The sequence below is a fragment of the Alligator mississippiensis genome, chromosome 15, assembly GCF_030867095.1.
Source record: "Alligator mississippiensis isolate rAllMis1 chromosome 15, rAllMis1, whole genome shotgun sequence".
Lineage (NCBI taxonomy): Eukaryota > Metazoa > Chordata > Crocodylia > Alligatoridae > Alligator > Alligator mississippiensis.
Window position 1 is genome coordinate 36,651,993 of NC_081838.1, and position 17,224 is coordinate 36,669,216.

The 17,224-nt window shown below is 50.8% G+C and overlaps 1 long non-coding RNA gene across 1 annotated transcript; it reads right to left on the minus strand.

Annotated features, from left to right (window-relative positions):
- Positions 1-8,437: 8,437 nt before the first annotated feature.
- LOC132245638 (uncharacterized) lies at positions 8,438-16,425 on the minus strand. The gene is made up of 2 exons (XR_009457342.1): positions 16,135-16,425; positions 8,438-9,227 (listed from the first exon to the last, which is right to left on the minus strand). It is a non-coding gene; the product is annotated as an uncharacterized LOC132245638 (long non-coding RNA).
- Between the last annotated feature and the right edge of the window lie 799 nt (positions 16,426-17,224).

Genomic DNA, 17,224 nt, shown 5'->3' on the forward strand with positions numbered 1-17,224 from the left:
ATTATAAAGAGCCAGAGTTATACAGAGCCCAAGATATATGTAGCCAGGGATAGTTAGAGACTGATATATATGCAGCCAGAGATAAATGAAGACAGAAATATATGGAGCCACAGATATATAGAGGAAGAGGTATATGTATGCAGAGGTATATGGAGCCAGAGATATATCAAGCCTAAGATATATAGAGCCAGAGATATATAGAACCTGAGATACATACAGCCTGAGACAAATGGACCCAGAAATATATGGGGACAGAGATATAAGAAACCAGACATATCTGGAGGAAGAGATATACAGAGCCAGAGATATATAGAACCTGAGGTACATGAAGCCTGAAATATAATGATCTAGAGATATATGGAGTGAGAGATATATGGAGCCAGAAATGTATAGAGCCATAGGTATAAGGAGTGAGAGATATATGGAGCCTGATATAGGTGAAGCCAGAGATATATGGAGCCTGAAATATAATGATCCAGAGATAGATGGATCGAGAGATATATGGAGCCAGAAATGTATAGGGCAAGAGATATATGGAGCCAGAAATATATAGAGCCAGAAATATAAGTAGTGAGTGATAATTAGAGCCAGAAATATATGAAGCCAGAGAAATATGGAGCCTGAAATAGATGAAGCCAGAGATATATGGAGCCAGAAATATTAGGAGCGAGATATATATGGAGCCAGAGATAAATAGTCGACAAATATATAGACCTAGAAATATGTAGAGCTAGATATACATGGAGCCAGTGGTATGTGGAGCCAGAGATAGCTAGAGACTGAGATTTATTTAGCCAGAGATATATGGACCAAGAAATTATATAGAGCCAGAGATGAATGGATCCATAAATATGTAGGGTTGGAGATATCTGGCGCCAGAGACAGATGGAGCCAGAAATATATAGAGACTAAGATATATGATTTCAGAGATGGATGGAGCCAGAGGTATGTGGAGCCTGATATATATGGAGTCAGAGATGTATCAAGCTGGAATTCTATGGAACCAGAGATCTATAAATCCAGAGATATATAGCACAGGGCATAAATTGATCTGTAGTTTTATAAGACCAAATGTATATGTAGCCAGAGATACATAGAACCAGAGATACATGGAAGCAGGTATATGTGGAGCCATTGATATATGGAGCCAGGGATACAGGGAACCAGAGATATACAGAGCCAGAAATATATAGCGTAGGACAGGTATAGATCTGTACTTTTATGAACCTGAGTGATATACAGCCAGAGGTATATGGAGCCAGAGGTATATAACGTGTCGGATATATAACGCCAGAGATATATGGAGTCAAATATATATGGAGCTGGAGTTGTATGGAACCTGAGATAGACAGACCCAGAGATATATAATGCAGGGCATAAGGGCTGGAGTTTTATGGAACCAGAGATAAATAGAGCCAGAGATTTGTGGAACCAGAGATATATAACACCAGATATATAGAGCTGGAATTTTATGGAACCAGAGATATATAGAGGCAGAGATATATACAGACAGAAATATATATAATCATAGATACATGGTGCCAGAGATATACAGAGCTGTAATTTTATGGAGCCAGAAATAAATGGAGTCATAGGTATATAGAGGCAGAAATATATAGAGCCAGAAATAGATGGAGCTAAATATAAAATGAGCTGGAATTTTGTGGAGCCAGAGATATATGGACTTACAGTTATATACAACTAGAGATACAGGGTGCTAGAGATATAGGGAGGTAGAAGTAAATGGACATAAAGGTATATGGAGATAGAGATATATGGAGATGTGGAGATATATACAGTTAAATATATATCAATCGAGAGAAATAGGCACACTGCTGAAGAACTGTTGTTGCTTAGTGGCTTGTTATAGAAGAAAAGGAAGCTCCAGTTGTGCAGCCACATGAGCCCATGGATGCTCTCTCACACAAGAGTCATCCTCATTTTCTGACGTACAACCAGAGCGTTGCCATAACGTGGTACGTACCTTTCATTAGGAGGTTGGACTCCGCTGAGCGCTGTACGACTTTTGAAAGAAGCCTTGCCATTTTCGTACGGGGAATGAAAGGTACTAGCAAATGGAAGAGATTCACAAACATTGAGGACATCACTGTGAAAGCAAAAAAAAATTGAAAATTACAGCAATTACTGTCAAAGTGCAATTAAAATACTCAGGAAACACCAAGAACGTTTGCTTACAGTAGGATAAAATGACTAGCTTCCAAAAAAATGGAACACTTTTTAAGCTATTTTTCAAACACTGTGAGTTTCTGTACATCTGGTCCATTGGCACACTTGAACAGGAAGCACAGGGGCGGGGGTCCCAGGAAGCTGGACACCTGGGGTGAATTTGCACAGCTGTCTGTGAGACCAGCATCGATCCCATGACAAACGTGCATGTGGCAGACTGATCTTTCCCAAAATGGAAGTTCTCTCATCCTCTTGGGCCTTGGCACCTTCTGGGCAGAGAGGTACCTATACTTAGCCCTATCCGCTGGAACTCAGCCAAAGGCAGGGTGTATAGCTGCATTTGTACAGACTAAATTAATCCTGAGATCCATAAGCATCTGTAAGGAGCAGCTTAAACCATCGCATGCTGCTTTCCAGAAACCCTCTGACACTGCACTGAGCCCAGTCTGCTCCATGCAAAAAAGCCCCTCTCGTTTTCCCTTCCTACCTCAGCTGAGATGCCGCCAACTTCAGCCTAACCCTGAGACATCCCCCCCACCCCACCATGAGAGGGAAGAAAAGGGCTAAAGCCTCAGCTCTGCACCACCCCCAGGCAGGGTGCATTCTAGGCTCCTGTCACCACAGAAAATCCCCAAGGGGAGATGTCGCCTCTCTACCACCAGCACTTAAGCTAACTGAAAGAGCACCAACAGCCTCAGGCACAGCCCCAGACAGGATACACCCTGAGCAATAGCCTCTTGATAGAAGGGCGGGGTGCAGACCAAGGTTCAAAGAAAAGGATGATACCAGAACAACCCAGGGAGAAAGGACAGGCAGCAGGTGTGGTGACACAGTGCCAGAGCAGCAGGGGAAGCACAGCAGGAGGGGGAATGCAAAGGAAGAGGCAGCAAACGCCAGCAAAAATTAAAGGAGAGGGCTGAAATTGGGCTGAAACTCCAGGAGGGGCCAAGAGGCAGGAGCTGAGGGCAGGGAAAAGGGGGAGAAGGTGCCAAACCAAACAGGGGAGTGAGGTAAGACAGGGGGGTTTAATAAAGAGAGAACAATAAATGGGGACAGGGAGAAGTGCAGCTACAGTAGCATCCCATGTTTCACATACACTAAAGGCCAACACAGCCGGACTTCCCTCAGCAACCTACAACCCACCACCAGTTTCAAGCCCAGCCCACAGCCAACTAAACTAGGGGCTGCCTCTGTGCGCATCCCGAAACCAGGCCCATGGGTTACGGGCAGTTGCCACCAACTGTGCCCGCACACCCCTTCCCAACACAACACCCAGCAAATCCCATCAGGAATCCAAACTCGTGGACTCCAACCAGTATGTGTGAAGTGCATGTTGTCCATGCCAACCCCCACCCCTCATGGTGCACCAAACACACTACGATTTGCACCTGGTCTAAGCTCTGAGATGCAGCCAAACAATCCTTGCATCCCAGTTCCATCAAACCTCTGTCCCCAGCACTGCCAGCCTTCACTCTTACTGCCATGACAAGGCCCTCCCGTGTGCACCCCACTATGTGAACAAGTGAACAACAAGTGAACAAGTGAACAACTCAGCCCATACTGGTGAACAAGTTAAGAGGCTGTGATTTGGATGACTACACAGTCCGGTAGATGGCAAATTGGCTAGAGGGTCACACCCAGAGAGTCGTGGTGGATGGGTCGGTCTCGACCTGGAAGGGTGTGGGAAGTGGGGTCCTTCAGGGCTCGGTCCTTGGACCGATACTCTTTAATGTCTTCATCAGCGACTTGGATGAGGGAGTGAAATGTACTCTGTCCAAGTTTGCAGATGACACAAAGGTATGGGGAGAAGTAGACACCCTGGAGGGCAGGGAACAGCTGCAAGCAGACCTGGACAGGTTGGACAAGTGGGCAGAAAACAACAGAATGCAGTTCAACAAGGAGAAATGCAAAGTGCTGCACCTAGGGAGGAAAAATGTCCAGCACACCTACAGCCTTGGGACTGACCTGCAGGGTGGCATGGAAGTGGAAAGGGATCTTGGAGTTCTAGTGGACTCCAAGATGAACAGGAGTCGGCAGTGTGACGAAGCCATCAGAAAAGCCAACGGCACTTTATCGTGCATCAGCAGATGCATGACAAATAGGTCCAAGGAGGTGATACTTCCCCTCTATCAGGCACTGGTCAGACCGCAGTTGGAGTACTGCATGCAATTCTGGGCACCGCAATTCAAGAGAGATGCAGATAACCTGGAGAGGGTCCAGAGAAGGGCCACTCATGTGGTTAAGGACATGCAGACCAAGCCCTACGAGGAGAGACTAGAGAAACTGGACCTTTTCAGCCTCCGCAAGAGAAGGTTGAGAGGCGACCTTGTGGCTGCCTATAAGTTCATCACGGGGGCACAGAAGGGAATTGGTGAGGTTTTATTCACCAAGGCACCCCCAGGGGTTACAAGAAATAATGGCCACAAGCTAGAGGAGAGCAGATTTACATTGGACATTAGGAAGAACTTCTTCACAGTTCGAGTGGCCAAGGTCTGGAACGGGCTCCCAAGGGAGGTGGTGCTCTCCCCCACCCTGGGGGTCTTCAAGAGGAGGTTAGATAAGCATCTAGCTGGGGTCATCTAGACCCAGCACTCTTTCCTGCCTATGCAGGGGGCTGGACTCGATGATCTATTGAGGTCCCTTCCGACCCTAACATCTATGAATCTATGAAAGAAGGAGCCCCACATGGAACAGTCAAATAAGCTACCCTACGACTATACTAACTTTTACCCAACAAGCCAGGACTCTCTTGCTGTGCAGAAAACCCCACCAAGTACTAGTTAGGGGGTTGATCACAACACAACAAGACAGGGCTACAACCTGTCCCACGCCCAGACCAAACAGCTGCCCCATCACCATCCCCCAGCCCAGGCAGCCCCACTTACTGCCATCACAAAATGTGTACTTCAAACCAGAGATGTTCCTATCCCTGTCCAAACCCAAATATGGAATCCAATCAAGACAGGTTTCCAAGCCCTATCTGCATACAACCAATCAAGGCATTCTACCAGTTAGTTCAGCCCCCCAGCAACATAGCCCCCTCACCTCACCTGAGTATATGGCATGACCTAAGAACATGCTGTCTCTTCCCTGAACACCAGGTTTAGACTCAATCTCCTGAGGACCCCTCTTGCAACCCAAGCCCCAGAACACAGCCAATGCCGCAGCCCCATCCACGTCCCAAAGTCCCCAGGCTGCAGGAAAATAAGCCCCAGCACCAGACTCCCAGTGTAACTCCAGGATGCTCCCAACCAGTCAAGCCACCTCCCCACCCTGAGCCCACGAAATCCAATTAACTGATGCAGAAGCCCCCAAGCTTCCTAGCCTGCTCCTAGCTCAAAAAGGCTCCAGGCTCACACACCAAAGGAGCCAAGGCTCTTCTCTGAAAGCCTCAGAGCTCCTGCCTCTGGACTCCTGAAATACAGCGTGGATACACCCTACTGCTTGAGTACCCAGCGTACCCCAAAGTCTAGTCAGTGCCCCCACAACTACATCCCAACCCCAATAAGATGCCCCACAATCCTATGCAGGCTGCAGCCATCCCAGCCAGCCCTCGTCCTTTGTGGAAAGCTTCCCAAACTCCCCAATGCATCCAACCAAGCCACGGCTCTGATCTCTCCTACCTCTGCCCACAGTCTGTCCCAACCAAATACCAACCACCCTTCCTGGCCACAGGTGGCACCAAACCAGGCTAGGGAAAATCAAATGTCTTTTTCTAGTGCAGTGACAGTCTCAGAAGCATCCTAAACAGGCACGGCTGCGCCTCACAAAGAAACCATGCGATCAAGTGCACACCAACACTGAAGGATGCATATCTTAGTACCAGTGCACCACTGCTCTAATTCAAAAACATGTCTCAGGGGCAGAGTTATGTTTATGGTACATATTTAATAAATAATTCAGTGCCTAATTATTTAATAAATAATGCAGGTGTTTATGGCCCCAGGTATAGGAAAGGCTAGGCAACCAATTCATTCCATCAAGTGTCAGGGGTCTTACACATCCACCCAAAAATCAATCACTTCATAGTGATACCTATCTTTTTCAGGAAGCGGGGCACACTGCTTAAGAAATGTGGGTACAACCAGGACATTACTGACTACCTATAACAGACAAGAGAGCTGCAGTGATGCAGCAACATGAGGGCCAGGCATGCAGTCTCACACAACAGCCATCCTGCTTCTTGGACCTACAACCAGAGCGTAGTCCAGTAAAAGGTGCGATCTACCAAAATATGCCATTTGCCCTATATGCTAAATATCACCCTCCCTAAGTACCATATCCTCCTTAGACTTCCAGCATAATGCATCCCTGAACTGAAGTAACTAGGTCTGGACATAAAACCTGACAGTTTTGTGAAAAACAGCAGAAATCTTACAGGTAAGCTTTCAAAAACCATACTCCTCACTTTCCAATACCAATGCAAGGCATGTCTCGGTCTCCCCATAATAAATACCACTAATGACCATACTATATTTGAGTGCTCAAGTAGACCCAATTATAACACCCTCCCAGACCTGCTGCCAAAAGTAGTTAAGTCCAGCGCTCCAATACATGAGGATTTTTTAAAAGAAATACAAATCAAGGGAGAGATATTCAGGCCATAGTGTCAGGGCTACGCATGAAACTGAAAACGTTGCTGAGGAGCAGGGGTGCAAGAAGGCTGTTCCAGAGGACAGGCTGTACGTGCCCAAAGGGTGCCCTTTAAGGCCCATATGCAAAACTGTCAAGACAAACTGCCACGCCCAGCCTCCAATAACCTGCTTGTCAGAAAGGCTGAACTTCTTTGGGGAAAAAGCACCACCATCCCACCGATCCATTCTCCAGTCTTCCTTGCAAACAATGAGAATGAAAACCAAACCTGGTTTTTCCACTCTTCAGCAATGCAAGGGCGAGTAGACTTTTTCAGACGTTGGATCTCCACTGCTCAGCACTAGTGCTCATACAAGTTGAACAGGAGCTCGCATGGGCAGTAGTGAGGAAACCGGAACGGACCACAAAAATTCCTTCTCTTGGACACACTAGCTACTCTGACAAGTACGTCTATGGGGCCTACCAGAACGGGGCCCTGATCTTTGGCCCTCTAATGATACAATACAATCCGTACATGAAAATGGAAGCAGGAAGCCAAAAGGTGTGAGGACATACCCTCCAAGGGCAAGGAAATCAGCAGAACAGAATCCTGGAAAAAAGTAACAACTTAAAGATCACCAAATGTACTGCATGTTATAAAGAACAGTGCTCACAAGTTTTACGTAACACCACAAATGCTTTGGGAAAACAAACCAACCCAAATTCAGGCCATTACGCGTATAGCCTGAGCTTCCAGTGATGGTGGCATTTCAACATAGCCCCAAGTCCCTCCTAAATACAGACTCAGGTTGGAACGGCCAGCATCATGCAAAGTGGCAACATTTTCTATTCTTAACGCATAAGAGGGGTGCCTACCCGACCGCTTTTTGGCAGACTCCGATGGAAATAAGGATCACAGCTATCTTTCTCCTTCTGGATTAACTTGGGTTCAGAAGCAGGATGAAGCCACCATACAGTATGTTGCTGTGAGTAAATGGTTGAACCTGCACAACCTGACTATAGCGAGCTATCGGTACTTTGCCATGAAAGAAGGGTTATTAGGAATACCACACAGAAGGTACCATGGGACACCTCTTTCCAGAGCTTTACCAATGAACCCCTGGGGGGCACACAGTAGCATCTGAATAAAGCTCCCACTCCCAAGGGCAGCAGCACTGAGCAAAGGTCAAACCATCCAAGCCCTTAAGTTGGTCAGGATCACTGGATGAGAGACCAAGAGGGGATGCAAAGCAAGCGTAACTTTCTGTCAGCACCGAGGGCCGGGTTCAGATTCTGGGGCCGAACAGCACCTTCCTCGCCCTGGCTCTAGCTCCAGACAGAAAACCAAGAAACCAAGTTCTGACTGGCTGCTCTAACATTTGCAGACTCTCCTCCCCCTGCCCATCACCAAACATAACAAGTCCTGTTTACATGAACTATGGACAAGCTCAACAGCACCAACTAAAGGCCACCCTAACTATGGCACATTCAGCAAAACCAAAAACAGTTGTCTTTCCTACTCACAAGGCAACCCAAGGGAGGTGCCACTTGGCCCAGTTAGCGTGGAAGGGAGGATCACCAACAGCTGTCCTCATGGGGCTCCAGCAGCTACACAACCCAAAGCACCAAGTGCCGAGTAGGGAGGTCTGCACTGTAGCCTAGACTACATCATGTCAAGTCATCCCTGTTCCTCCTTGCTCCCCATCTACTGCTCTACTGTCTCTGCCCCAGGGCTGTTGTCCCCTGGCCCTGCTTGGGGACCCCCCTTGATGCACTATGTGCCAGTCAGCCTCATGGATCCTCTTCTTCCCTGTCCTGATTTCCCCCCTTCTGCCTCACTGCCTTGTCTCGACTCTCCTCCTGCAGCCTTGCCTCCTATCTTGCCTCTACTGCCTTTATTCCAATCTTGGCTTCTTTTTCCCTCTTCTTTCTTTTTGTCCTTTGGGTAGAGACTGCCCTTTTCATGAGGCTGGAGTTGGTAGAAGCATAGGGACATTCAGGAGCCTCATTTAGAGGGTGAAGCACAGGGTGGCATTAGTTGGTTGCGTATAATGTGGAGGCTTGGAGAGGGCAGGGTGTTGGGCTTTGATAGCTACAGGGCAGGGGGTGAAGTAGTAGCTGGCTTGGACGGCTGCTGCTAGGAGGTAGTGTGGTGTATGTTTGGTGGGACTAGCAGCTGTGACAACATGGGTGGAGTAAGTTGGTGCAGCCTTGGTGCTGGGGTAGATGGGACTGCTTGGAATCGGTGGTGATGGATAGAGGTTTGAATCGACTGTGTGTAACCTTGATGTTACGGCTGATTAAAATGGAGTAGGGACCCATGGGCATTGTGCCTCTGCTGCTAGCTTTCGCTGGTGAAGGGTAGCTTTCACTTTCTGCTCCAAGTTGACACACGGAGCATGAACAACACACATTGTACCTCCAGACATTGGTTGAGATTTCTGGCTTCTTTCATCTGAAAGCAGGCTCTGAAACACAAGACAACGCAGACATGAAAGCCTCAGCAACAGGCTGCAAGCAAAGGAAGGGTAAAGCTCACTCAACTCTGTCAGTGCCTCCTTTCCCCTCCCCCTCCCACCCATTTCTTTCTGACCTTTCATTTTCGAGAGAGAAATCCACCTTTACATTGCACCCACTAAAATATAAAGCAGAAAGACACATGTTTTCTTATTATAAAAAGAAAAGTGACACACACTGTGTTTTGTATAAGAAATATGTGGACTAAATCCTTATATGAGTACAAGTGTCCCACAGAAGCTGTTAAAAAGTCTATGACCAGCTCACTCTTCTGTGCTGGATACAGTATGTCTCACTGACACAAGAGCACACGTTCAGCCCAGGCACTCGTCTCTGCAGCATTTGCATTCCTGAAGCCGGAACCTGTTTCTTGCACATACTGTTACAAGCTTTGTCCCAAAGGTGCACATTTAGCTTGTGCAAAACAGGCTGAACAGAAAAGCCTCCATGGTCAGGGTAAAAGTCAAGTCATACATTTTAGGCATAAAATGTACACGTAAAGTGCTAGCTGCAAGTTAGCTGGAGATGCTACTATATGCAGCTTTCTGCCATGGTTTAGCAATGTGGGGAGCTATCTGCACCCCGGGCACTGCTCTCCCCACCCCAGAGCCAGGCACAGTCACCAAGGGGCTGGCAGTCCTTCTTGCTGTCCTGGAACCAACAGTCCTTGAAGGCGGGCTCTGGCTGCGCTCGCATGTCAGGTCCCCGGGACCACGGCACGTACAGCACTCAAAGCACTCCTCCTCAAATTGGGCGTCTCCCAACTGTTGGTGGGGGATGAATGGGAAAACAGGAAGGAACATGCAGCAACACTCATGCAAATCCCACTCGGGGTCCAGGACGACGTGCTACACTCAGCCACTCTCCCCAGGCCAGAGGCAGTTGCATCTCAGCTCCCTGCTACACTTGGTGTTGCCCCACTCCATAGCTGGCTGCAATGGGGCTGTGCTATACACATCTGTGCCCCACCCCACATCTGGGTGCATCCAGGCCCCTTTCTACCCCACCATGTCCCTGCCAGCTCATTGGGTGGTAGGTGCTGCTGGGCCAAGGCAGCCATAAACTGAGGCCAGGATGCAGTCGGTTCCATTGGAGACGAGGATAGCCAGGCAGATGCAGCCCTCAGCACAGCCCAGCGGGGAGGCCGCAGAGCAAGAGGTGGGGCAGTGGGAACCATAAATGTTGTAGTTGCTGTTGTCTGGGCAGGTGAAAACTTGGGGGGGGGGGCAGAGAGAAGAGAGGGGGTGAGTGCCCAGATGCCTGGGTTCCCTAGGAGGGGGTGGGGGCTGGAGACTGAGAGCTAGGGGGTCAGGGGGCCTGGATGCTTGGGTCCAAGCACACATTAGGACCGTACCAAGCCCAGACACTAACGGGGGTACCGGCAGCATGGTAGGCAACTGTGTAGGTGCTAAGGCTCATGCAGAGGGGCTCTTCTGGACCCCAGGAGTTGCACAAGTTGAAGTGGCAGGTCCAGGAGAATTGCGTGATGGGCATCTGGGCCTGGCACTGCCTGTGGGGGCAGGGGACAGCAAGGCAAGTACACCTGCTAGGGAGCAGACCAGGAAAGCCAAGGCTGCAACTGAACTCCAGCTAGCTTTGAGCATCAAGGACAATAAAAAGTAATTTTTCAGATATTTTTGGAGCCGGAGGAAAAGCAGGGGCAACATTGGACCCCTGCTGAACCAGATGGGGCAACTGACGCCCAGGAAAAAGCCAACCTATTAAATAGGTAGTTTGTGTCAGTCTTTCATCAGCCCCATGGGACGCCCATGCCTGCTGCAGGGCCGGGAAGTCCGAGTGAGGGTGATCCCCTGCCCCCCCATTAATGCTGACTTCATGAAGGAACATCTTGAGAAGCTGGATACCTTCAAGTCAGCCAGCCCTGACAATCTTCACCCCAGGGTACTCAAGGAGCTAGTGAGCATCATAGCCCAGCCTCTAGCACGGATCTTTGAAAACTCTTGGCGCTCTGGTGTAGTGCCCGAAGACTGGAAGAAGGCCAATGTGGTGCCTATCTTCAAGAAAGGGAGGAAAGTGGATACAGCTAACTATAGGCCCATCAGCCTGACTTCTATCCCGGGGAAGATCTTAGAAAAGTTTATTAAAGAGGGCATCCTTAATGGATAGCCAGCACGGGTTTGTTGTGGGTAGTCTTGCTTGACCAATCTCATTTCCTTCTATGACCAGGTGACCTATCACCTGGACAAGGGAGAAGAGATTGGTGTCATATATCTTGACTTCAAAAAAGCCTTTGATCTGGTGTCCCATGATCACCTCTTGGAGAAACTGGCCAATTGTTGCCTTGGGTCCTCCACGATCCACTGGCTGGAAAATTGGCTCCGGGGTCGGACCCAGAGGGTAGTAATTGATGGAAGCCACTCATCGTGGTGTCCTGTGACCAGTGGGGTCCCCCAAGGCTCTGTCCTTGGACCCATACTGTTCAACATCTTCATTAATGATGTGGACACTGGAGTCAGAAGCGGACTGGCCAAGTTCGCCGATGACACCAAACCTTGGGGCAAAGCTTCCATACCAGAAGACAGGAGGGTGATCCAGGCTGACCTGGACAGGCTCAGCAAGTGGGCGGATGAGAATCTGATGGTGTTCAACGCCAATAAATGCAAGGTTCTCCACCTTGGGAAAAAAAAAAAAAAAAAAACCCGCAGCATCCTTATAGGCTCAGCAGTGCAATGTTGGCTAGCACTATGCAAGAAAGAGACTTGGGGGTTACCATTGACCACAAGATGAACATGAGCCTGCAATGCGATGCTGCGGCTAGTAAAGCGAACAAAACGCTGGCTTGCATCCATAGATGCTTCTCAAGCAAATCCCGGGACGTCATTCTCCCCCTGTACTTGGCCTTAGTGAGGCCGCAGCTGGAGTACTGTGTCCAGTTTTGGGCTCCACAATTCAAAAAGGATGTGGAGAAGCTTGAGAGAGTCCAGAGAAGAGCCACGTGCATGATCAGAGGTCAGGGAAGCAGAACCTACAATGACAGGCTGAGAGCCCTGGGGCTCTTTAGCCTGGAAAAGCGCAGGCTCAGGGGTGATCTGATGGCCACCTACAAGTTTATCAGGGGTGACCACCATTATTTGGGGGAATGTTTGTTCACCAGAGCGCCCCAAGGGAGGACGAGGTCGAATGGTCACAAACTACTTCAAGACTGTTTCAGGCTGGACATAAGGAAGAATTTCTTTACTGTCCCAGCCCCCAAGGTCTGGAACAGCCTGCCACCGGAGGTAGTTCAAGCGCCTTCATTGAACACCTTTAAGATGAAACTGGATGCTTATCTTGCTGGGATCCTATGACCCCAGCTGACTTCCTGCCCTTTGGGCAGGGGGCTGGACTCGATGATCTTCCGAGGTCCCTTCCAGCCCTAATGTCTATGAAATCTATAAAACCTCACTCCCATCCTGCAGCCCCCCTCTCCCTCTACCCCATTGCTCCCCCAAGTCCTGACCCACAGCCAAAACCGAAGACCCCATCAGGGTCCGGCAGCTGCCCACTACTCTCAGGCCCTTCTGTCTTGTCCAAGATCTTGCATCTGCAGTCAGCGATGATCTGCCTCCCAAGCTGGCACATGGCAGGTCGGCAGGAACCTCCCAGTGCCCAAAATTTACCTCCCGATCCCCTCCCAGCAGCACTCACAGCCTTCAGTGTCCCCTAGTAAATAGTCCAGTAACCTCCTATTAGCTCCCCAGTAAATTCCCAGTATGCCCCAGGGCCTTCCAGCACCTTCCCAGGCAGACCCAGTAAACAGCCCAGCTCCTCCAGTAACCACCCAGTAACCTCTCAATAGCCCCCCAGTGCCTTCCAATTCTCCCAGAGGATGAAGAGGCACTCAATAGATGGGGGGGGGGGGGGGGGGGAGGGCAGGGATGGCACTGGGGCTCCTTGTACTGAGCACCAGGGCACTGTCATGGCCCTCAAATCCCATCCAGGCAGCACTGGTCATTCCTGGGGTCTCCATGAGTGTCACCCCATGGGCCCCACAGCTACCAGGCCACTGTGCTGGGACAAGTGGAGGAGGGAGGGGTTGTGCACCAGGCATGCCGTAAACTGGCAGGGGGACAGGCCTCCAGTGTGGGATTGAGAGGAGACCAGCAGGGCTGGGAGGGGGCAGCTATACCATATCTGCAGGCTGCTGACCCCATCCCAGCCCTCACTCTGTGCCCAGTGAGGAGCAGGCGACAGTCCAGGAACCAGCTGCTACACAAAAGCAGGAGCATCACCCACAAGCCGTTTACTGGCCAACAGCCACAGCTCCCCAGTATCCTCCCAGTACCTTGAAGGAAGCCTCAGTAACCCTCAGCCCCTCAAATGTCCCAGCCAGTGCCTCCAGTATCTCCCAGTATCCTCCTAGTCCCTCCCAGTGCTCTCACCAGGACACAGCACCTCCAGCACACACTGTCAAGAGCACCAGGAAGCTGTATCATGGACACACACAGCCAGGAGCCTTAGCCTGTGGTCCCCTTTTTCCTCGCCCTTGACCGGGAACCACAGTCCTGCCAGACAAGTGAACATAAATGGGCTCAGGTGGTACGCGTGGAGCTGCCCCAGTTACCCCACCAGCCAGCCAGCTCCCACCCCACAAGTAACACAGTAACCTGTGACCTGACAGTCACAGAAAAGCTACCAGCCCAGCAACACTAAAGCAGCTGCCAGCTACAGCCAGGCCCTTAGACCCTCTGCTGCAGCTGCATGGAGGACCGCACGGGACACCCACCACATCCCTGACATCTGCTGTGCCCAGCACAGACACCGCGACAGGGCCCAGCTGGCATCCAGACCCCACGCGCTGCACCAACCAGCTAGAATAGAGTGAAAAATTCCGTTTCACATTCCTGGTACTTGTCACCTGCTTCCCACACGGTATCGAGAATAAGGCCTAGAAGCTCTCGCAGCCTGCGCTCGCAGAGTGTAAGACCAGGAAAAGAACACGCCCCAACCCCCTACTTCTCTTCTGGACCTGAGGAAAGGACCTCTGGGCCAGAAGCCTTGTCTGCCACTTCTCCCAACTGCACTCTCAGTCCAATACAGCATCCAAACAAAACAGATCCTTGCCTCACGCATTCCCTGGACGTTCAGAACTGCACTTACCCTTCCCGACTTCTGCTTCAATCCAGTCCACAAACAGCTGCAGCAGACATGACTCGACATAACCAATTCTTCTTCTTGCTACTTCACTCTGGCATCACTTCCTTCTTCCCCAAAACTGAGTAAGGCCTGTGAGCTTGTCTGCCAAACCTCTTAAATACGCAGTTGGTCCAGCATAAACAATCAAAGACCTGGCTTCAAATATGTTTCTTGGACCATCCCGCCCAGAGCTACGCTCCAAGCCTGCTACCACACAGAAGTACACCCAAGCAATGGGACACTGGCACAGAGGTGAGAATTGCAAGAGCTCACCACAAATACATCATGTTAGGAACCTGCCCATCATTGCAGATCCAGATAAACAGCCCTGATGCAGCTTCACGTGACTAAGGGCTGAGGCAAGAGCTCCGAGCAGATGTGGTTCCAGGCAGAAAAGGGTTGAGGAGATTCCCTAGCAGACACTGTCCTCCTCAAGCCACAGGCTCCAGCTGCTCGGTCAGGGTGTGGAGCCCAGGGCCAAAGTCCCTGGGAAAGCCACTGGCTGGCACCCAGCCTCAGTTCCCTGAGAGTGCAGGAAGGGTGGGAGAAGCTGCAGCACCCATGTTACATCCTGCCACCCTGGGAGCCAGGGCTCCAGCAGTCTCAGAGTTGAGAGGCAGGGGCCAGGATGCAGAGCCCCATTTCTGAGAAGGATGCAGGACATGTCCTGGAGGTTTGCAATCAATGCTTCTGCCTGACAAGAGGAGAGAGGGGGCCGGGGAGGAAAAGGAGGGAGAGGGGTACGATGGGATCCAGGGAAGAAAAGATGCACATAAGGCTACTCAATGGAGAGGGTGGAGGCATAAGGCAGGGGGACAGGCATCCTGGGCAGATGTGGGAAGGGCTCCAGGCAATGTGGGCTGCAGCACTGCAAATCCCAGCCCCAGGCCTCCCAATGAAATCCCAGGGAGGCTCTAGAGCCTTGGGGTCTTTGCAGGTGAGATTCAAATGATTATTAACCAGTCTCTCTTCCCAGACACCTGGTCCCAGGTGCAGTTGCTAAAGTTGGGCGAGGCCAAGAGGAAGCCTGGAGACTCTTTGAACCTCTCCTGCAAAGCCTCTGGGCTTGCATTCAGCAGCTCCCACATGCACTGGGTCCCCCAGGTTCCTGGGGAGGGGCTGGAGTGGGTGGCTGCTATGAGCAACCTTGCACCTACCATACACTGCAGCAGGTCTCTGCATGTTGGGGGGTCACCATCTCCAAGGGCAATGCCCAGAACCTGCTACACTGACAGATGAGGCATGTGAGCCCTGAGGACAGTCTCGTATTGTTGTGCCAGAAACACTGTGAAGCAAGTCCTACTGTTGCTAAAGGAAAGCCTTTGAGCTGTAGACCCCTTTTCTCCCAGGTCCCACAAGCAGCACTGGCTTGGGGACTGGGGTGGAGAGACACCACTGTTAGCAGGGCACCACAACCAACAGCAAGATTTAACTGTCATCACCTGCAAGGATTCCCTCTGCTACCCTCCTTGTGCTGCTGATTTCAGGGAAATGCTGGACTTCTCCTTCTCCTGATTATGAGGGCCCAGGCTGTTAATTAGGCACAGGCAGAACCACCCCGTCCCCACTCCCTACAAGGGTTCAAGGAAGGGGGAGGCAGCAGTGACTGGGACATACGTCAGGTTTGTTGCAGACTGATCCCTGATGTTTCCAGATCTCTGCTACCAGCTCCAGCTCAACAGAGCCCACAAAAGGGATGGTGCAGCCTGGAGAGACCCTTACCTTGATCTGCGCAGTCACCAGTGTCTCCAAGACAACTTATTACTTCACTCCCTTATAGTGACCACAGACTATGCTGCATCTCTCCAAAACAGAGTGACCCTTGCTGGAGACTCCTCCAAAACCAGCTTTCCTAGCAGTCCCAACAGCCAGACAGGGGAGTTGTACCATGATGCCAAACAGAGCTGGGATGGCACAAAAAGGGGAAGCACCTTTTACACAGACTCAGAGCACTTTGACACTCATTTCTCCATGAAAACCAACCCAAAACCTGACCCAGCCCTTTCCAGGCCCTGACTCCCAACATCCTGCCTGCCCCTCTAGTGCTGCCCAGCTCCTACTCCAGGGACAGTCACCCTGAGCTCATGCACCCCCACATCCATGAGTTCCTGCTTACATGGCACAAACTCAGAGCTCAGGCCCCATCACTCCCACTGTCCTGGGAAAGGGCTGAGAGTCCCCCCAGTGCCAGTTCTCAAGAGCCTGCAGAAAGCCTCACAAACCCAGAGCCAGACAGGGCTCAGCTCCCTCCCCAGCTCTCATTGCCCCAGGGGCAGAACAAAACCCACAGGGGCTGGACAGTAGGAAAGGGAGGGAAGCACCTGCAAAGTGAGGCCCCAGCCTCAGGCCCAGGGGTGGCTCCTATGGGACATTTCATTCCAGAGCTTCACATCTGAGACCTCAACCCAGGCCCTGGGGCATGGAGTGGAAACAGCTCTCACCTCAGCTTCCTTTCCCAGCAGCAGGGCAATAGTCTGCCAGGTGCAGCCAACAACCTCCCTGCAGCCAGCTGGAGAAGCTGAGGCTGATGTAGCTGATTGCAATGGGCACCAGCTGATTAGGGCCCTCCTTAACCCTCCTGAGGTTGCTACCCTTTGTCCTGTCCTTCCCTACCCCAACCTGTCTCCTGAGCTACTCCCAGGAGCTGGGCTTCCCTCCTGGCTCTGGCCTCCCCTCCTGCAGCTCCAGGACAGCCCTGCCCTGCCCTGGTCCCACTGCTCATCTTGATGAGCAGATTCAGAGCAAGAGCTAGTGTTTTGCTTCTGCCTGTGGCTGCCCCTGCCTGGCCTAACTAAAAGATACCTGAAACCCC